This window comes from Mastomys coucha, unplaced genomic scaffold (assembly GCF_008632895.1).
Source record: "Mastomys coucha isolate ucsf_1 unplaced genomic scaffold, UCSF_Mcou_1 pScaffold14, whole genome shotgun sequence".
In the NCBI taxonomy this organism is placed as follows: Eukaryota; Metazoa; Chordata; class Mammalia; order Rodentia; family Muridae; genus Mastomys; species Mastomys coucha.
In genome coordinates, this window is record NW_022196896.1 from 25083454 (window position 1) to 25106389 (window position 22936).

The 22936-nt window shown below is 45.2% G+C and overlaps 1 long non-coding RNA gene and 1 pseudogene across 1 annotated transcript in view; both read left to right on the forward strand.

Annotated features, from left to right (window-relative positions):
- Nucleotides 1-18880, forward strand: part of LOC116089012 — a 36819-nt gene extending 17939 nt beyond the window's left edge. Inside the window, exons 4-5 of the long non-coding RNA XR_004118100.1 lie at nt 17828-17978; nt 18835-18880. This is a non-coding gene — a long non-coding RNA (uncharacterized LOC116089012). The remainder of the gene's footprint in view (nt 1-17827; nt 17979-18834) is intronic.
- Nucleotides 18881-20042: 1162 nt separating this feature from the next.
- LOC116088960 lies at nt 20043-22056 on the forward strand (annotated as a pseudogene).
- The last annotated feature ends 880 nt before the right edge of the window (nt 22057-22936 follow it).

Genomic DNA, 22936 nt, shown 5'->3' on the forward strand with positions numbered 1-22936 from the left:
TTTTTTGGCCAGAGAGGTGACTCCAAAATTAAAAGTACTTGTTACTCATGTAAAGTATGGATACAGTGCCCAGAGCCTACATACATGCCAGCCTCTAATGACCCATAACTCTAGCTCCAGGGATCAAACTTCCTCTTCTGGCCTCTGAAGGCACCAGGCACACAGATGGTACACAAACAACACACAGGCAAAACATTCATATACATAAAATAAGAGTTTAAAGTCTAAGAATAAATAAATAATAAAATAAATGAGCAAAACTTTTATTTTTTCCACTTTTTATCCTTCAAGACTACTTGAGATTTAAGGTGTAGTATACCTCAGTTACTCATAAAATATTAAACAATAGAAACATAAGGAAAACCCTCTATTCTTACAGAATGACTGTAAAAGTTAACTTTGTGTTTAAGTATTAACACTCTACAGTGTCGTTTCTTTCTGTCCCAAAGGCTCTGTAGCTAAGATTTTATCTCATTATATAAGTTATATGGACATCATGAGACAGAAACACCACACAGGACACTTCACTTCTCAAAATCCCACTATGTAAGCATGAATCCTGGTCACGAGATGACAGCAACGCACTGGAACTCTGCCCTTAGTTTTCTTACCTATAAAGTGAAAACAATATGAATAGAGAATGAAATTAAATAGTACTTAGCACATCACATGTGAAATCATAAAGTATCTGTTGTAATCCTCAGTACATCAAAGATGAAGCCACAGTTTATACTCATGGCTCTGACACTGCCTACTATTCAGAATGCTCAGTGAAAATCTTAACTAAATAAGCTGTAGCTCCTACAAAGGACGATGGGGTTACTAAGGAGGAAGAGACTTAAGTAAAAACAGTCAAAATGTTTAAAGGGAAGCCGTTAAGGACATTAGGTATGTGGGTACCTAAGGATTTTCCTACAATTAATCCATCAAGAAAAGGGTTTTTGTTCCTCAATTAGATTTGACTTGATTTGAGTCCCAGGTCTCAGGCGCCTCCTGGCAATCTCCACTCTGTGAGACTTTAGGGCAGGCAAGTTGAAGCAGATCCCTCTGGGGTTCTTGTCCTTCCCTAGAAGGAGCAGAAGGAGCCTCTCTGTCATTAGTCATGGGGGAGGGGGAGGGGCTAAGAGATTATTCCTGGCTTTGTAAACATCTCCCAAAGTGGCCACAGTCCAGCCCATGATAGGAAGCTCTTGAAGAAGGAATTAGTCACAAGACTGCCCTAGTACCTGGGACTAACCAGTCTGTCATTGCCTTCCATAGGATTAAACTGAAGCTCTTGGGAAGTTATGTGTCTCCCTAGGGCCAGCTGTGGACCCTAAAGTTCATAAAGCTGACACAGAGCTTGAATTAAAAGTGTTTAAATTCTGATCCTAATTCAGACACATGGTGTCTGACCATCTTTCTTCCTTCTACATTTTTATTAGATATTTTCTTTATTTACATTTCAAATGATATCTCCTTTCCCCATTTCCCCTCCTGAAAAGAAAAAACCCTGTTCCCTCCCTCCTCCCCCTGTTCACCAACCCACCCTCTCGGACTTCCTGGCCTTGGCATTCCCCTACACTGGGGCATAGAACCTTCACAGGGTCAAGGGCCTCTCCTCCCACTGATGACCAACTAGGCCATTCTCTGCTATATGCATGCTGCTGGAGCCATGAGTCCTACCATGTGTATTCTTTGGTTGGTGGTTTAGTCCCTGGGATCTCTGAGGGTACTGGTTAGTTCACATTGTTGTTCGTCCTAAGGGGCTGCAAACTCCTTCAGCTCCTTGCGTCCTTTCCCTAGCTCCTTCATTGAGGACCTTCTACATTTTTAAGATTAATTTTTATTATTATTGTGTGTGCCTCACCTTACCTTGCAGGTTGGAATTCACGTTGCCAGGCTTGTAGCAAGCACCTTTTCCGCCTTAGCCATCCCATCCCACCAGCACCACAGTGGTGGTAGGTTTTAGTCTCCATAGAGTAGAGCCCAAAGCCCCCACCACATGGATGGGCCTCCTCCAGTCATTTGGAGTCCTGAGTAAGACAAAAAGATCATCCATCCTCCAAGAAAAAGAGAATTCTCCATCATCCTGCCTCTGGATCAAACCTACATCAGCTTTATTGTCTAAGGCAGTGGCTCTCAACCTCTGGTCTTGGTCCCTTTGGGGCTGCACATCAGATATCCTGCATTTCAGATATTGGTTTGAATGAGTACTCCCCCTATAGGCTCAGATGTCTGAAGACTGGGTGGCCCTGTTTGAGTAGGATTAGGAAGGAGGTATGACTTTGCTGGAGGAGGTATGTCACAGGAAGCAGGCTTTGAGAAATCAAAGACTTGTGCCTCAGTACACTGTCTCTCCTTCCTGATTGAGGATCAAGATGTGAGGTCCTGGCTTGCTATTCTTGCCACCATGCCTGCTGCCTCCTCTGCTCTGCCACCATGGACTCTACCCATCTGGAGCCAGAAACCAAGTAAATCCTTCATTCCATAAGTTGCCTTGGTCATGGTGTTTTATCACAGCAATAGAAAAGTGACTTAGACAGATAGCTGCCTTTACACAATTCAAAGAGGCATGAGCAGGAGACATGGACCTCCAGGGTCAGAAACCAAGACATTAACTGCTGCTGGCACAGAAAGCAGCATGGGTGCCATCTGTCTTGGGGTGGGGTCTGCTGAGTTCTTGTTCCTGCAGAGCACCTGTGAAGGGGCAGCCGATGCCGAGCACTGTGAAGGGGCAGCCGATGCCGAGCACTGTGAAGGGGCAGCCGATGCCTACTCATACAGGAGAGGAAACCAGTGTTTACAGAACTCGAGTCTTCTACAATAAGGAGTGAGCATGCGTGTCCTCGGATCCAGAAACCAACATCCCTGCTAACTTCCAAGACTACTCACAGTAAAAACATCTCAAAAACAGCACAGACTGGCCCCATGGTAATGTTCACATTTAACTCTAGCTTTCAAGAGACTGAGGCAGGTTGATCACAAGGTGAAAGCCAGCCCAAGCTACATAGAGAGTTGGAGGCCAGCCTGAGCATTAAACTAAGACATAAAACAAACAAGCACACAAACTAATCAGTACCAAGAAAAATGCAGCCAGAAGAAACCAACCATTAAAAGAGAAAAGTTGATACTTTAGAAATGGACTCTTGTGTTCAAATCTTGGACCCCCTACTCAGACCAGCTGTGTGACTTTGAATGTGTTTCTTAACCTCTCTGATCTGCTCTTCTCTCATCTAAAATATATATATATATATATATATATATATATATACTAGCATCCACCAAAAAGCATTTGTAGGTAGAATTAATACATGCATACAGCTCAGCTGATCGCTAGTGCCCCTGGGTGCCCTCTACACAGTCACTGTCACTACCATGGGCAGGAGCTCATTGTCTAATCGCATAGTTTTGAAATCCAGCCTGAGCCACCCTTTGTGGAAGCCCTGACCCCTTCCCCATTCTCCTTCCTGTTTCTCGCCTAGCACAGGAGTTGGAGCCATGGGCAGGTCCTCCCCTGTGCTGTGTGTTCCGTCTGGAGATGCTCTTCTCCTAAGTCTAGCCATTTCACTGTGTGTGCATGCACACTCCTGTCTCCCTAGCTGGATGGTTCTGTCCTGGAGGGGTCTCTCTCTCTCTCTCTCTCTCTCTCTCTCTCTCTCTTGACATGTGAAGACAAGCAGATATAAGACAAGCAGTTGTAATAACCCCTAATATACTGCAAAGGACATTAGCAGAAAGATTCTGCGGCCTAGGACAAGAGAGACACCACCCCTCTCTGGAATTCAAGCCCCTACATGCAGCTGTCTGAAAAGAGCAAGCCAGGGGACTGCTGAGCTGTGGAGGGTAAAGCATGGCTAGCCTGCCTCCTTCACCAGTCACAAGTCTCTCCAGAGCTCACAGGAAGCGCCCTCTGCAACTCAGAGAAAGCCTGCTGCCTTGGCAAGGAAACTAAACCCTGGGCTTCTAGAAGAAACTTGTTTGAAAAGAAGTCATTGGCTCAAAGTTGCTTTGTGCTTGCTTGCTTGCTTGCTCGCTCGCTCGCTCGCTCGCTTGCTTGCTTGCTTGCTTGCTTGCTTGCTTTTGCTTTTAAAAAGGCAACCCCTAGCAAGCCTACCTCAGGGACCTGTGGAAAGGAAACTAAAGCCCTGTAATTTTCTGTCACGCTCTGAGGCGTCAAAGCACGTGTAGCTGTAACCTGCTGTAAACAGGGCACCAACTGACACTTTCCCTGGGCATTTTAGTATTTAGTAACTGGCCAGCAGCAGTTGATTAAACCCAGATGTACACTGTGCCATCTCTAGTCAGCCGAGAACAAACCGGCCGTCTAGGCTGTGTTCACCCGTGGGGCCAGGCCTCACATCAGCCCTATGCAGGCTGTGGCCCAAATGGGATTTTCGTCACAAGACTGGTTCTTTCGCAAAGCAAGTCTCACACTTAGGCAGTGATGAGGAGAGTTGGCTCCCTGCCAGATCCTCCAGGAGTCTCTCTTCACCCAACTGTTGCCTGAAAAACTTTTTTTTTTTTTTAAATCAAAGGACTATAAACTAGGGGCAACAGGTATAGCAAACAAATTGACAGGAGCCTTCCTGCAGAGTAGAGACCCTCCTTCCCCTCCCTATATCCCAAGACTCAGCAACAAGGGAAGGGGGCATATACAGCTGAAACAGCAGGCAAGTTGCAGAAAGGAAGCAGGGTCTCTCTGCTACTTTGTGTGACCCGTTTCATAGCCAGGACAGAGATAGACTCAGGAGTAAGCCTGAGTTCCCTGAGAGAAGGATGACAAGTATCAGATCGTGGCTAACACTCCGCAGCTCTGAAACATCAGCTTCCAGACTTTTCACTGTGTGAGCCACTTGATGTTACCATGGAGGTAGATCTGCCTGGCTCTTCCAGGACTCTCAGGTAGTAGACTCAACATCAAGCATCCATTCCACAAACCTCAAGGTCAAGGTTAGGGAGTCTGTCCTGGGCATGAGAGGTAGGCGAGCAGGGCACAAGGGCTGCTGTAATCCCTGATGGCCCTGCCCACTTACATAGGTCTTATTGTGTGCCAGATTCTCCACTTTGTTCCCCCTAACAACGGCATGAGACAGACCCATTTGAAGTGCTCTTATTCTCAATGGCTCACAGACGGGGAACCAAAGAGTGATTTTTTTTTTTAACACCCGCCCAAGATCAAAATCACCAAGCCAATCCACGGCAAAAGCAGACATGGTGCCTATGCCCACAGTGCAACATCAGGGCCTTTCTTTCAGTTCCTCAGAGCATAGCAAGAGCTCTGGAAGGCAGACAGCTCACCAAATGTGAGCGAGGGTAGGGAGAGTTCAGTGGAGCATTTCCCTGGAGGTGACCTCCAAGGGGCTCCTTTGTCCCTGGGCCAGAGTCCCACCGTCAAGGTCATCGGATGCTTCTTCCACTTTGTGTCAAAGGCACTAAGAATCCACCAGGTGGTTCCCAGCACAGACAGGATCCCTGAAGTTACAGCAAAAATGTTTGGCTAAAGGATAGTCGTTTTTAAAAAAAGTGATCTGTTATCCAAGAAGGTTGAAACTCAGCCTGCTAGAGAAATTCATGAGATGCAGCCAGCCAGGCTCCAGCAGACTTTTAGTATCAGCACAAAGACAGATGCCCTGTGCAGAGAAGAAAACAGATGGGATGTAAACCAGCTGCAGGAGTGGTTCTGGAGGACCTGCACCTCAGGATGGTGACACTGGGCTCTCCAGGTAGCATGTGGCCTGGCCTGGGTCCACCCATGGGAACTGAAGCCCGACTGTGGCCCCAGGTGACTAGCTCAGCTGCTGGATGTAGGGGGTGGGGGGCACATTGCTCCTTTTACGCTTAGCTGCTCTTGACTGCCACAGTGCCCTGCCTTCTAAGCAGCCCTTCTGGCTGCTCCAACAAGGAACAGCCTGCTACTGTACCTCAGAATCTAACATGGAAGGGATGCATGAAAAACAGTCAGCCCTCTCTCTGCTACACATCCATTGACTCAACAAAATTCCAATGAAAAATACCAGCAGCTCATCTGTACTGAGCAAGTACGGTCTGCTTCGGAGGCACTCCCTAAAATGTCTTACCATCATTGGACATTAGCACAATAAACAGTACAGCCGAATAATTACCTCCCAGTACTTATACAACTCAGTTACCTATAACCTAGAGATGATTTAAAGTACCCAAGCGAGATGTCACCTGACCGCAGTTTTAAGGTTCAGAATTGCTCAGCACTTTTTCCTGGCTAAAACTCCCTGCTCTTAAGTCCCTGTTTCAAGGCATCTTCAGGAGCTGCCTCTGCTCTCCTGGGGTGTTCCTGTTCCTATTAGAGGTATCCAGTCACTATCTCAAGACCGATTTCATTTTTACCTTGATAAGCAACAGCCATGAAAAGGCACCTACATGAAAAAGTATTTAATGTCCTAAAACGATTGTAAGTTTGCCACTTCTAGCTTTGTTTCGTTGTCTCCGTGTAGAAAATGTTAATTCCTTTGTGAGTAACTCTTGTCAATATAGAAATTGCCTCTCATTTACTTTATTTTGCCCTTCATTAAAATGAATAAAGTATCTGAAGCGAGGGTAGAGGAAGCCAATGTGACGCCACTTCCCAAAAGGCACTTGGACATCGGTGACCTTGGCCACCTTGGGAGCCCTGCAACCCAATCCTTATGGCTACTTACTGAAGGGCTTCCATCTACTTGTTGAAGACAAGGAATGAGTAAATGAGTGACTGGCACGCCTTGAGAAACAGCCCTCAGGTGCTCCCCAAGGCTAGGTCTAACCACCCAGCAGCCTTCCCCGGTGTTAGCCTGCAGCAGGCTTTCGAGGGGCGATAGGTATGGTAGCATCTAGTGCACCTGCTTCCGACAGGAGCTGCAGGGGAAAGGGAGAGGGATCCCTCTGAGACACACACCTTCATAGACCTAGGTGAGCCCAGCGTTCTGCCAAGCCAAGGCTGGCTTTCCCCACAGGCTGGCAAGTATTTTCCTAGCAGGAACTCATTGCCATCGCCTATGCCCTCCTCCTTCAGCAAGCACAATCACTGGGCCATTAATCTTCTTTCAGCCAGCAGGGTGCATGCCAAGAACTTCTTGTAGCTCATGAGTCACAGTCTCCTGGTCCTTGAGCATGGGAACATCTCCGGAGGGGAGCAGGGTTTGGGGGCCCGTGCCCTGAGGGAAGCTCTACCAGAGGAGACACTAACCAAAGCAGCCTCCAGGAAGGACCTTGCCAGACAACATGGGATGAAGTGGTCAGGAGCCCATGGAAATCTGAAGGACTGCCAGGGCCTGAAGGAAGTCAGAGAGTAGGCAGAGACTCGGACACTGACCTGGATTTGTTCTCACAAACAAAGACTTGGCAGGGTCATCGGGGAGCATGAAAACATAAAACCCCAAGAGATGATTCCACAAACTAGAAGGTCTTGTTCTCACCTGTTCTTGCAGCTATGAGAAGGAACGGCTGCAAAGAGGGGCTCGGAGAGACTGCTGCATTAGCTTAACCCCGGACAGGCTTCTGAACATGCATGTAGCTGTAATCCAGCCTCAGGCAACCCACAGGAGCTTCCTCAGCCCCCATATGAGGCAGAACCGCATTGCATGTGGCTTCCTCAAGCTGACTTTTCTCCTGTAAAACCTTCCAAGCCCGCACTCAGCTCCAGAATCTCCACTTAATATTCACATCAATCCCTTGACCCAGGTGTGACACAGACAGGTCTGGATGGAAATTCATTTCCATTTCAAATATTATTGTTTATCTAACTTCAGAGAGAAAAATGGAGAAAGAGGGAGGCAGAGGGGAGGGAGAAGGAAAGAGAGAGAGACAGAGGGAGAGAGGCAGAGAGAGACAGAAAGAGATGGCAATAATTCTAAGACATCTCCTGAGGGTCTTCATTTCAATAAATAGAAAATGAAACTTCTGTGATCTCTGAGGACATGTCTTGCTTTCTTTCTGGGTTTTAAGCAGACAGATACTCATTTGTAACTAAGGAAAGGAAGCAAGACAGAAAGAAGCCCCCAGGTCACAGACAGGTGTAGATAGGAGACACTAAAACTGTCCAATTGTTCACCCTCTCTGCTCCATGCCAAACATGCACAAACTGCCTAAGATATAAGACCGCCTCAGAATAGCTCACATTTGTCCAGAAGAGGAAGAAAACTATTAAATGTTTAAAAGATCAGGTTTCCTTGAGTAAGGACTTGGGGATAGTGCTGTCAACATGACAGAATCAGACAGGAGATGCCTGTGAAGGAATGTCATAACTGTGCATTGATGTGGGGAGACCCATTTAAGTTTGAGAAGGACCACTCCATGGGTCAAACATCCCAGAGTGTGCAAAGTGGAAAGTGAGACAGACACTAGGAAGCAGTCATCGCTATTAAATCAAGAGACTGTGTGTCAAGGCCTTCAGTACCATGAGTACATTTGTAGCTTGAACTGTGGACCAGAACAAACTCTTTCTCCCTCAAGTTGCTTCTGTCAGAGTATTTTATCACAAAAACAGGAAAAACAAAAACAAAAAACAAGACAGAAATTGGCACCAAGGAGTGGAGCCACTGTCGTGACGGACCTGCGGGATGCTCGGGTATTGGCACTGTTTGGTTGCTAACCTGTAGGACAGGTTAGAACTCTAAGTTGGGAAAGCCTATAAATGCTGGTAACAGAACTTACAGAGCCATTCTGGGGGGTAGAAGGGGGCTTAGGAGACAGGAAATGCAAAGATAAACGAGGACATGAGGACCTAGCTCAAGTACTTCATAGGGAAACAAGGAATCTGTCATGAACTAGGCTAGCGCTCATTCTTGTGATATTTTGACCAAGAATATGGCTTATGTTGCCAGTATCTAGAATGAAGTTTAGGGCTTGCTTTGCCTGCTTGCCTTGTGGGACTGAGCAACTAACTGCTGGATCCTTGGACTTCCATTCATAGCTGCTGCCAACCACTGTTGGGAGTGGATTATTGGGAGTTGGACTACAGACTGCCTCTTTTGCTGCCCTGCTTTTTGCCCTGCCTGGAGATGCTGTTTTGTTCAATGCAGCAAGCTGGAGCCTTGTGTGCAGAGGTATATGGCCATGTTCCTTCTATGAAAACTACCTTCCAAAGAGGTTTTGTGGGTGTGGTTCTTGGATAGAATGCTTGTCTTGCAGGAGTGAGTCTCTGAACTATGTACCCACAATGCTGTGGCAGGTCCATGGCCTTTATCACCTCTGTCTGAAGACTGGACCTCAGGAGTGCACGCCAGGGACCAAGGCCAGCCTTTGAAGAAGCACCCCTGAAGTTGGCTGTCTTAGACTACCCAGCTGTCAGAAATAACCTTGAATCCAGCTATGACACACATGACCAAATTTGGTCACATCTTGGAATGAAGAGAAGAACCATGCCCAACTCAATGAACTCTTTCTTACGACAAGACATGCACTTTGGAAATTATTCACAATCACCACAAACTTACCTGAAATGGGAATGTGGCCAGACTAAAAGCTCTTCTAGCCTTCCTGAGGAGCCCTGCTGGTACCAGGAACATACAGTCAACATCAGGAAAAACCAGATGGCTAAAGCACATCATGGGAGCACAGTCAAAAAGAGCTAGGGCAATATGGAGCTACCAGACCCAGCTATCCTTTTCCAGCAGGCCCTGGATATCCTCAGCCAGCCAAAGCACGAGAAGATGACCTTAAATCCAATATTGTAAAGACGATAGAGGCCTTTAAAAAGGAAATAAATGAATCCCTTAAATAAATACAGAACAATACAATCAAACAGGTGAAGGAAATGAATAAAACTGTCTGAGAACTGAAAATGGAAATAAAAGCAATAAAGAAAGTAAAAAATGAGGCAATCCTGGAGATGGAAAACCTAGGAAAGAGAACAGGAACTGTAGACACAGCATCACCAACAGAATACAAGAGATAGAAGAGAGACTCTCAGGTATAGAAAATATAATGGAAGAAAATAGAATGAAGTTTAATTTAAAGATAAGGGACCAATTTGTTTGTCAGGGGGAATTTCAGGACAGGAGAACAACAGCCCGATACTGTCATTGGTCCCATGTCTCCTTGGCCAGTAGGGGAGGCAGGGCACGGGAGTTGACCACACCTACCCCATGCCATTGCCAGGCAAGTGTTGGGCTGTAGTGAAGCCTTGGGACACTCCTCCAGGGTGGGGAATCACAGTGACAGCAGGAGCTGGCTCAGGGGTCCCCAGACCTGCAAGGAGACCAGGCAGTCTCGTTCTTAGGATCTTGGACACCCAGGTGCCACTGGAAGCCATGGAAAAAGCTGAGAACAGTGGGGAGCCCACAGGCTAGATCTAACCCGAGGCTGGGGGAAAAGGGGGAGTTCTGGCTAGTCCAACAAGGGGAGTCCTTGAATTGACTGCTTGCAGGCTTGGCTTGAGCTTGGTGGTGGCCGTGGCTAGGAATACCACCCCTGGGAGCTCCTGGGAATTCAGACACTGGGGCTGCATTGGGAACTGTGATTCGAATTTAACGATCGTGAACACATCCAAGTTTGAGAAACACTATTCTAGGTCATTTACATGAGGTGTGTGCCCTCCCAAAGCCTTTGTCCTTGCCATGTCTTGATCTTCTGTGAAGCCAACATTTGATAGGAATCTTTTATCAGAAAACACTTGTTTTCCTGAAATCAGGTAATTGGAAAAAACCAAATAGTCTCTCCTCAAATTAAAGAGCTATATTATCTGTTATAAACAATACTAATTACTATTGCCTGTCTGGTTCAGTGGGTTGACCAGATGTTCCTCACCTCTATTTCTGGACAGACACTGGAGAAGCTGGTGCCCATTGCCTGTGCTGGGAGGCCTCCCCACAGTCTGTCATGTTGGGAGGAATACTGATATTCCTCTCAATAATCACATTAGCACAACTATCAGATGGTTGGCAGTGGACACTGCAAAACAACCTAGAGGTGAGCAAGGCTCTGTATTTTGATGCAACAAATGAATAATTCATCAGGAACCTGGCTTCTAAAGGGCCTGGTTCTGGTATGAAGGACTAGCAGAAATGTGTTTTAGAAACTGACTTGGGGACTTGTTAATTAGAGAAAAGCTAAAGGCTGTCACATCCACCAAAAGATGTTGGCTCTGAACATCATCCTCAGATATGTGCATAACAAGACTTTCCTTTGAAGTTTTCACTCTGAAGCATGGGAGACGTCATTCCTCTTAAGTCAGAGATTTGACCGTCCTCAAATAATAAATTGTTTAGAAAATATTATGTTCCTTTAGCATGACCTTATCTTTTTTGTTTGTTTCTTTGTTTTTGTTTGTTTGTTTGTTTTGGTTTTTCGAGACAGGGTTTTTCTGTATAGCCCTGGCTGTCCTGGAACTCACTCTGTAGACCAGGCTGGACTCAAACTCAGAAATCTGCCTGCCTCTGCCTCCCAAGTGCTGGAATTAAAGGCACTGCCCGGCAGCATGGACCTTATCTTATTAGACAAGTATTTATTTGTTTTTTTTTTATTATTATAAAGTATCATTCTATAGCCATGTCTATAGTCCTGCTATGTAGACCAAACTGGCCTGGAATCTATTGTGATCTTCTTACCTCTGCCTCTCAACTGTTGGGATTACTGTAGTATACCACCATGCCAAATGTGTGGAGAGGCAGGGATAGAACACAGATCGGCATGCATGCAAGGCAAGCATAATACAACCAATCTACACTCCCAGGCACTAGGCAAGGCATTTTAAAAGTTCTCTCCTTGTCCGATATTTACAGTAGCCATCCAACACAAGGCTCACTCCTGTCATTCTTTGGTCCCATGAATACCTTTATTTGATCTAGCTGCTTCTTTGTTTCATTTTCCCACTCAAACAGTGGCTCCAAAAGAAGATTAGGAAAAGAGAAAAGGGCAGTAAAGTTGGGTTGGTTATCTCTGCCCCTTTTAAGTCCAGAGACAATTGTAAACAATATTTTCATATTTATGTGATGTTTCTCCCCATCAAAGATGTTAAATTCACAAAGGATTTGATGGACAATGACAGGAAAATTTTGAACTAATCTTTAAAAACAGAAGTTTAGAGGCTAGGAGAGATGACCCAGAGGACCCAAGTTCAGTTCCCAGTATCCAGATGGCTCACAACTATCTGTAACTACAGCTGCAAGGGATCTGATACTCTCTTCTGACGTCCACTGGTATACACACACAAATGATATACATTCACATACACACACACATACATACACACAACATACACACATATGCACACACATACACACACACATACACACATGCACATACATATACACACATGTACACACACACACATACACAAACATACACATACACATGCACACACACATACACACACATGCACATGCACAAACACACACATACACACACATGCACACACACATACACACATGCACACACATATACACACACATACACACACACACACATACACACACACATACACACTACTGTTTTTAAAAGTCTAGAAATGAATACAAATGACATTCACTTTCTCTTTCTAATCGTGAAGGAGTTCTAAACTCTGGGGGAAAGGTGAGAAATGCTTTATATGTGTTAATTTCTTGTGGAGGCATGAGGAGAAAGAATAGATTCCTGCACTTTGGGACTCTCTAGCCAAAGATCTTGCATCTTTAGGGGTGGGGTCTGGGACAGGCTGGCCAGAGCTGACAGTCTCCCAACACCAGAGGAGGCAATTCTACAATAGCCAAAGAGCAGCCCACTCCAGTGTTGTTGCTGTGATAAAATACCAAAAGAAAAGTGGAAAGGAAAAGGATTATTTGATTTACACTTTTAGGTAGTGATCAATAATCCATTACCAAGGAAGGTTGGCACAGAAACTCAAGCAAGAGCTGGAGCACAGGGAACGGAGGAACGGTGCCTACTGGTTTGTTGTCCACGGCTCAAACCTGCTTTCTTATATGTCCCAGGAGCTCCTGCCCAGAAATGGCACCACCCAAAGTGCCATTCTGGTCCCTCCCACATCAATTATTAATCAATAAACTGCCTCCACAGACCTTCCTACAGGCACCCTGATGGAAGCAGCCCCTCAGTTGAGGCTCTCTGTTCCCGGATGGCCCTAGCTTGTGTCAAGTTGACAATCACAGACCAAGGAAAGCCTTTTAGGGCCTTGTGATGTCTCTATACAACATAGAAAGATCATATGGCTCTTATGCCCTGGTTTTACTGCCAAAGCTATAAAGAAATACACTCCTGAACTACAATATGTAGCATCCTCTATTTACTCGATTCCCAGTAGAGCCCTTTCTGGCAGTCTGCTTAGTTGCCATGTAGACATCAGTACAAATAACCATGCCAATCCTATTAAACTCTAGCCTAGAGATCTCAACAATTCTCAAAAGAGAAGAACAACCATCTTTAAAAACAAAACCAACATCCAAACCATAGCAGCCTTGGGTGGAGAAAACTATCTCAGTGGTAGTGCACTTGCTTCTCATGTACCAGGCCCTCTGTTCAATCCAAGTATGGCTCAGCAGATAAGGGGCTGGCCATGCAAACATGAGGAAGAGAGTTTGGATGCCCAGCACTCATGCAAACGCTAACAGGTATGGAAGCCCATTGGTAACCCTGTTGTTTGGGACCTAGAGACTCAAGGCCAGGGACAAAATGGCTAGGAAGACTAGCCAAATTGGCAAGCTCTGCTTCATCGAGAGATCCTGCCTCAGTAAACAGAGTAATTAAGGAAGACACTGGGCATCAATCTCTGGCCTTCACATGCACAGGCATGAGCAAATACACACACACACACACACACACACATGCACACGTGCACGCACACGCATACCACATACATATCCATGAAAAGAAATGATTAAGTATACACCATCAAAACATGTTTATCTTCCTGTATGAAATATGAGATATCTCAGTGGTTAAAAGCATGGCTACTCTTCCTGAGGTTCTGCGTTCAACTCTCAGGACCCATGTGTCAGCCCACAACCATCTATTACTATAGCCCCATGGTATCCTATGCCCTCTTGTGTTGTGCAGACATACAGGCATACAAACAGCCATATATGTAAAATAAAGAAATATATCTCTAAAAAATATGAAGGCAATTTATATTTTTCAAAAAAAATAAAAGAAATGTGATACAGTCATCCATGGTTGATGAACATAACATTATAGATCTATCAGCTGCAATGTATACGTCTGAAGAAAGCAGCTCCATAATTTCATTCCACACTGTCCTTCCTCCAGGGTTAAGGGGTCTTGGGGATACAGGGTGCAGCAGCAGACACTGTGGAAAGACAGTGTTCTCTATTCTCCACACCGACTGGCCCTGAGCATGCGTGCCTGCCCTACAAGTGTCATTCACCATGTCCTTTAGCTCCCTCCTTGGGAAGACAAAAGTTAGAGGCTTGGCTCAGAGTCAGAGGTCAGGCTGCAGCTGGTCAGGACCAGACACACGTGGAACCATCTTCCTAAGCAGCATGGACTCAAAGGGACATGGGGGAGGGGGCGCAAGCATAGGACAGAGAGCACAACTTGGCAGTTGATGGAGCCACTTGGCAGGTCATGAGTCTCCTCTGAGAAAACAAGAAGAGAACTGAAGCATTTGATGGTATTTGTGTTTGGGGGACAGGCAATAAAGTAAATGTCAGTATGACGGAGTAAGAAAAGCGACTTTCCTAGGGTGAATAGAAGCTGATGATAACTGGGGACTGGGGGAGACAGGGCAAATTGTGTTTGGCACCATAAAAAGGAATTAGCATGTTTCAAGGTTAAAGAAAAATCTCTTCTGTTTGATGTAGAGATTTGCTTTGGAAACTGAAGGTAGTTACTGCTTTGTTAAGAGAAAAACAAAAAACCAGACCACCTAGCAAAAACCCCGGTACCAAACACAAGAAGCCCTCTTTTGAAATGTGGCCAGAACCATTGGCTTAAAGATTCCCATCTTATTGTTGTTGCCATTGGCTACACTCCAGAAGTGGAAGGTTAAGTTTCTATTGGTAAAGACATCATATACTGCAGAAACAGGCCTCAAGGGACCCTGAGCTGGAACTAACCTGAATGTCCCCTCCCTGAGAGTTAGCTTTCACAGTTCTAGAAGGTACCATGCAAGCTTCCAAAGGAGCCAACCAAGCCAAGAACCACATCAATGACCAACCAGCATGGCACAGTAACCCTACAGGTGCAATGTGGAGCCAACCAAGCCAAGAACCACATCAATGACCAACCAGCATGGCACAGTGACCCTACAGGTGCAGTGTGGAGCCAACCAACACAAGAACCACATCAACAACCAACCAGCATGGCACAGTGACCCTACAGGTGCAGTAGTGACACACATACCTTGGCAGTAGCCAACATCTCTCTAACTGACCTTAAGACCACCCAACAAGAAGGATAGCATACCTGGTATTGAAAACCTGGCAAACTACTTAGTGACGGTGAAATCATGGTGACTAACTTACTAAACCAGCATAATCCCTAATAGCAATCAATAAATATCTGTGCTCATACCCACAAATAAGTGTAATCCTCACTCTCATCAAGGAAACTTCTCTTTGCAACAGAAACCACAACAGAAAGCCACAACCAATCAAAATGCAGAGCTGTGGAACCCAGCCCCAATGGATACATCCACAAAATGCTCCCCACCTAAGGCTTAGGGAATATGTTGGAAGAAGGGACAGAAAGATTGTAAGAGCCAGAGAAGCAGAGAATTTGCTGTGAGATTGTGTCTTCCTGCTCCAGACTACAGGTGACAGCCACCAAGCCTCAGGTTGAATATTTTTTTAATTAGATATTGTATTTATTTACATGTCATATGATTTCTCCTTTCCCAGTTTCCCCTCCAAAAAGAAAAAACAAAAACAAAAACAAAAACAAAAAAAAAAAACAAGAACAAACCCCTGTTGTCTCCCCCTGCTTGTTACCCCACCCTTTGCCACTTATTGGCCCTGGCATTCCCCTACACAGGGGCACAGAACCGGGTTGAATATTTTTTATCTTGCTGTTTAATTTTACTCAGAAGAAGCAACTTCCCAGAATTCCATGCTGCTGATGCCACTGTGTTTGATATTTAAAAAAAAAAAAAAATCAACAATGTTTGCCCCGGGAGCTGGATCGGGGTCCACATGTCTCTCATCTGCTAAGAGTCATATTCCCTCTAAAACTTTAAGTTCAAAATGCTTGCTGAAGAAAAGACGCAGTGATCATTATATATTGAATTTAATTGGTCTGTTAGCTCAGTCAGTGGATGTCTATACATGCCTACCAGACGTGCTGTGGCAGCAAAGCACACAACAGAAGAAACTCATGGGTTTGGGGCCCTGCGCCCCAGAACCCCTGAGGTACACGGTCTAGTAAAGGAGACAGAGATAAACCAACCATGAGCTATGGAGGAATACATCGAGGGTACTCAAATAGTTGAAAATGCCTCCCAGAAGATGTCCCCATGGATTAAGTCTTAGACCCTGTGAATGCAGGCTTCTATGGCAAAGAGCAGGGAGGAAATGGGAGGCAGTCTTTATAGATGTGAGTAAGGCTCTCAAGATGGAAGATTACACTGGAGTGGAGGTGGGTCTCAAATACAATTACATGTCCTTATAAAAGGCAGAGGGAACACTAACACAGAGGGAAGGCAGGGCAATGTGACCACAGAGGAAGAGAACAGAATCATGTAACCACATCCAGAAGGCAGTAAGGCCAGGAGTCCTGGGAGCTGCTGGAATCTGGAAGAAGGATTCGAGTTCCTTAGTCATTTCTGGGGGGATTGTGGTCCTTGATTCACACAACCCTGAGCCGATTTCTGGTACCTCCCCTCTAGAACTGTGATAAGGTAGACCTCTGTCGCTCTTCTAATCCAGAGTTTGCATGGTTCTACCAGCTAAGAGAAATGAGCAGACACTCTAGAACACTCCTGGGAAAGTGTCTACTCAGGAATCTTGGGCTAAGCTTAGGAGCTGATCCTGGCTGATTTAAGCAGAAAGATTCCCTGGAATTGGTCCTGGCTGGGACGGGAGGGTTCCAGTGGTGGGCCAGTGGGCCTGAGCCTGGTTGGGGGAGTAAGCTTAGCCACCAGAAGGGTTCCAAAAAACTCAGCTGTTAATGTCTGCTAAGAGGCTACTGCCCATGTCATGGGAAAGAAGTGTACCCTAGCCATCCCTCTTGTCTTTGTGTCACTTGTGACCTGTGTGATTCCTGAAAGTATAATCTGGTCAGACAGAAAGGCTCTCTTCTGTGTCTTTCTCAGTTTAGAGAAAGGAAATAAGTCCCAGAGGGACAGAGGAAATTCTTCCTAACTTTAGAAAGGTCCAACAACCAAAACCAATAACAATTGCAACAAAAATACATAGCAGGAGGCAGGCATCCCCAGTATGAGTGGCTTTAGGAAAAGGGGAGCTTTGGAAGACAAACCTAAGGAACCCTTAGGAGCCAGCCTGAGCACTCATAGAACTGAACTGTGGCATGGAGGCACACATGCACACGCATGTCGTCCTCACATGTTCTCTGAACTGGCTGGCATTCCCCTCCTCCTATTCTCACATCTCATTATTGCAAGCTTAAGCAGGAAATGTAAACCAAATCCAGGGGCCCTTGGAAAGGGGAAGAATGCAGGCTTGACACAAAAACCCCACATATGGCTGTTCCGCACCTGTGTCCTTGGACCTTAACTCAGAATCCCCAGAGCATCCCGGAACTAAGTGCAAACACTGCCATCGCTGAAACTAATTGTGTATTGGGTTGCCTAGCAACTCCGGGTTGTTTATGTGACTAACTCCTGGTCTGGACACATGTGAGTATACCTTTAGCTCTCTGGAGAATGTAACTGAGTCATGATTCTACTTTTATGAAATCAGGAAGAGTAAAAAGCATTATTTACCTACAGGCTGGCCTGTAGACCCTGAAATGAGGCAGAGTTCTAGAAGCTGCAGGTGAGGTGACTCAGAGGACTGAAGGATGCAATGTTTCAGAACAAGCTGGAGATAAAGCCCACTGACGTCAGCCTTCCAGTGAAGTCTGCTGAGTCTCTCAGCCTGGTAACCATGGGGGTCCGCAGTCAGTCACTCTCCATCCTAGGTCATTGTTCTTAAACTGAGCCTTGTTCCTGGGAACAAAACAAAGCCCCTGCCCTATGGGTAAGATTAAAAGAAAATTTACCAAACATTTAAAACACTGGACTCTATCATCTTCCCCAACATGCTGCTCGTCAGCCTTGGTCTGTCTCTCCGTTGCCTAGATGCCTTCTTGTTCCATCAGAAGACAACCAGGGAAAGACGTCAAATGATATAGCCCTGCCCTTAAGCAGTTCTATGACATAAGCAACCCTTCAAGTCCCGAATGCCTTACTTGCAAACCTAGAAAAATAGCAGTACCTTACAGGGCTGCTTGATAAACCTTAATAAAATATACATCTGGCCCACAAGCAGAGTCATCCAAGCTGTTGCTATGGCTCAGCAGGGAGTGGCCTTTGCTGTCAAGCCTTAGGACCTGAGAATTGTCCCAGGACACACGTGGAAGAAAGAGGAAGCTGATTCCCACAGGTTGTCCTCTGACTTCCACATGCATGCTGTGATACACACACACTTCATACACCACAAATGAATGTTAAAAAAAAAAATAGAGACACCCCTCACTCCTGTTGACCTTGTCTGGAATATTTCACCTGTCCATCTTTTTGTTCTTCAGCACAAGTGTGTTCATAATACGTATGTGATAATGTTGGTTGTCAGCTTGTCAGGGCAGAGTCCTATTGGTGGGAGAGAATCTTGAAAGAATCAGTCGAGCTTGAGGACATGCCCTTTCTAGGTGGGGCCATTCCCTAGCTGAGATAGACAAAAACAGGGACAGTATAGCAACCTGCACACGCTCATTGTTCCCTCATCCTAACTGCAGATATAATGGGACCAACTGCTCCAAGCCTCTGACAACTTCCCCACCACAAAGGACTATCACTGGGAACTGAGCTAAAATAAAGCTTTTGTCTCTGAAGTTGCTTTGTGTGTATCACAACAACATGGAAGGAAAACAAGCAATTGCTCTTAACCACTGTGCCATCTTTCAGAATTCTCAAGAATATTAAAGAAATATTTACACCTGGCTTGGGCTGCACATCAATGAATACTCAGTAATTGGGCAAATACTTTTCTGTTTCTATCCCTGGTTTGCTGTCATCTGGGTAATCTCTCAAAAAAAAAGGCAAATTTCTCTGTGTTATTAAAGCTATGTTTCTTTTTAAGTTTTATTTATTTTATTTTATGTGTATGTGTGAATGTCTTCATTCATGTGAGGCCACTGCCTGGTGCCCAGAGAGACCAGAAAAGGACATAAGTAACTATTTAAACCTCTGTGTTTAAACTAAATGTCTATTTAAACCACTGTATAATGAACTTGTTCAGAGTTTGAAAGGTGTTGGTTTTTTTGTTTGTTTGGTTTTTGGTTTTTGGTTTGTTTGGGGTTTTTTTTTTGTTTTGTTTTTTGTTTTGTTTTGTTTTTTTGGTTTTTCGAGACAGGGTTTCTCTGTGTAGCCCTGGCTGTCCTAGAACTCACTCTGTAGACCAGGCTGGCCTTGAACTCAGAAGTCCGCCTGCCTCTGAAAGGTGTTTTTTGTATTCCAAAAAAATCATAAATTTAAATATGGGGAGTATTAGAAACTCAAAATCAGTTAGTAAAGTAGTAAAGCATATACCATAAATAAATTCTATATACGTGGGGCATATGACTAAACATTTTAATGACTCATACCTCATATATTTAAAAAACAATTGACTAAGATTATGTTAAAATTTGTCCTTAGGACAGTGGTAGTGCTTTAATCCCAACACTTCGAAGGCAGAGGCAGGTGGATCTTTGTGAGTTCGAGGTCTGTCTGGTCTACAGAGTGGGTTCCAGGACACTCAAGACTACAGAGAAACCCTGTCAGGACAAACAAACAAAAAATGCCCTTATTACTAAATTTTAACATGTTACTTTGAATATAGAGCTACCCAGCTCTACATCAGCTATAAAGATCATATTGCTGGCTGATGCTTTAGACCTGGTACTTTTTTTCTTAAAGATTTATTTTTATTTCATGTGTCTATGAATGTCTGCATATGTGCACCATGTACCTGCCTGGTACAAAGGAGGCCAGAAGAGGGTGTCATCCTGTGGAGCTGACATAGATGGTCATGAGCTGCTCTGTGCAGGTGACAGGACCCTAACTAGGACCCTCAGTGAGAACAGTGTCTCAGTCATGGTCACTATGGCTGTGATGAAACACCAGGACCAAAGCACCTTGGGGAGGGAAAGTGCATGTTCAGCTTCAGCTTCCATGGCATCACCAAAGGAAGACAGGGCAGAAACCTGACGCAGACACCATGCAGTCCTGCTTCTTCTCTGCTTGCTCCTTGGTTTGCTCAGCCTGCTTCCTTAGGGACCCCTAGACAACCAGCCCAGAGATGGCACCACTCCCACATAAAGTATTAATTAACAAGTGCCCTGCAGGCTCATGTACATCCTGATCTTATGGATGCATTTTCTTAATTGGGGTTCTTTTCTCACAGATGACTTTAGCTTCTGTCGAGTTGACATAAAACCAGTCAGTGGAACTGATCCCATGTCAACACACAAACATGTTGGTTTTCTTTTCTTTTTTTTTTTTTCTATTTTTTTGGGGGAGTGCAATGGTGATGTTTTGAAGTAGGGTTTCTTGGATGTCCTGAAACTTGATCTGTAGATCAGGCTGGTTTCGACTTCTGCCTGCCAGTGCCTCCCAAATCCTGGGATCAAAGTCATGCTCCCTTACTGCCAGGCTTAACATACAAACACATCACTTCTCAACCTTTCCTTCCTCATCTATCCTGAAGATGGCACACTAATATTCATATTTCAGTATAAAACAAAATAACTTTAAAAGTCCCACAGTCTTTACAGATTCAAACACATTAAAACTCCAGGCTCAGTCTGAGAGGGACCATCCAGAGAGCTGTTGTGCAGCCATTGGCACCTGTTTTGAGAAAATACAGAAGGTAAGCTTATAGCCTCAGTGGGGAAAGGTTTTCATGTCAGAGGCCGACTGAGAGTTCTTGCAGTCAGTCATTGATGCCCTCCCTTCTTCTCCAGACAGAAGATACCAAAAAAGTGCAATCCAACATATGTTCATCTGATTGATAAAGTTACTAATTAGCCAAAATATCTGTTTTCAACAGCAGTGCAACAGACCAGTTTTAACACTACAAGATGCCCCATTTGATTGCCAAGGTTAAGGGTAAAGGGAACAGAATCCAGACAGCTATGGTCAACATGGTTGACGTTAGAAAGACACTCAATTGGCTTCCAATGTATCCCACTGGGTATTTTGATTGTAAGCTGGGAGCACAGACCCAGTTTGATGTTAAAAATGACCGTAACATTGTCAATGGATTTTATGAGGTGAATAAGCAGCAGGATATGATGGATGGATTAAAAAAAAAATCATTAAAAAACTGTTCTCTCTCCTGAGTGTGAGAGTCTTGAAGCAGATCTACTTGTCAATCCAGAGAAGCAAGCAATAGGTAATTCTTGTAAAGCCTGTGGGTGCCGCAGTATGCTTACACACATCATCAACTCGGTACATTCATTCTCAGAAACCCGCCTGAGAATAACGTCAGTGGTACAGGGAAGAAAGGAAAGGAAAGGATGAGAGAACTGGCTCCACAGCCAGCAATGAGACACCACCAACCTCCACCAGCAAGTGAAGTTAGTCCTCCACACGCTGTGGAAGAGGGAGGGGGTGCTGGTGTGGAGAGGGGAGGGAGACGCTACAACTGAGGTGAACAATAGATCCAGTGACCATACAGACGGTCTGACACTCGGCAAGGACTTGTCAAGAACTGTAGGAGGGTATGTAAGCCTCCTGTTTGCTAAGAAGAAAGCAGTATTGATTCATTTGATAAAGAAATCGTTGCTGAAGCTGAAAAGCTGGATGTAAAGCCTTGGGTCCTCTTGTTTTGACTGAAGTTCTCTTTAATGGGAAGATGAGAGAGCAAAGCAAGAAACACAGGAGCCATTTCCTAAGATTTTGTCATAACAACGAAAAAGGCTCAGGGGTACCTTCTCCACGGAAAGGAATGTATGATCGAGACGCATCAAGTTTAGCTGATCTGTCATGGCTCACTGCATGGTGCCAAGCCTCAGCTTCTCAGCATCACTCCTTCAGACCTGGGCCTTCAACTGCCACTGAGGTTTTCACCAATGGCTTCTCCTGGCCTCCCACAGTGCCAGCCTCAGATGATCTTCACAACCCCTTCATGCCTTCAAAACCAGTACCATTTACACTGAGTGACCCTTAAACTGCCAAGTCTGGTCTCTAGCATGAGGTCCAACCTTGGACACCTCTGGAACACAGCACGGTGTGCTGACTCTCAGGAAACACTTCCCAGAAGATACCATCTTTTAAATCACTGGTTGCTCAGCTCAGCTAACCAGCGCCAAGGGTCCCAGCGAAGCAGAGGTTTCATGTTAGGAGTTCTGGTGTCTTGCTGGCTACTCATGGTGGGTTCTTCAGCCTCAACTAACCAAAACTACAGGAGTTTAATTCAAAATAACAAATGGCCCCAGTAGAGTCCTCATACCTCCCTCTGAAACTGCGAGAGCTGGGTCTCCACATTCCTATCTTCCAAGCTCCTACAGAACAGCTCACCAAGCTTTCTAGCCCAAAGTTTCAACGTCCTTCCACAATCCTCCCCAAAATAATGTGATCCACAATACCCCACTATCCTGATACCAACTTGTCTTAGTTAGGGCTTCTATTGTTGTGATGAAACACCATGACCAAAGCAAGTTAAGGAAGAAAGGATTTGTTCAGCTCATGCTTCCACATCACAGTCCATCACCAAAGGAAGTCAGGATAGAAACTCACACAGGGCAGGGACCTGGAGGCAGGAGCTGATGCAGAGGCCATGGAGGGTGCTGCTTACTGGCTTGCTCCTCATGGCTTCTTCTGCCTGGAGGCAGGAGCTGATGCAGAGGCCATGGA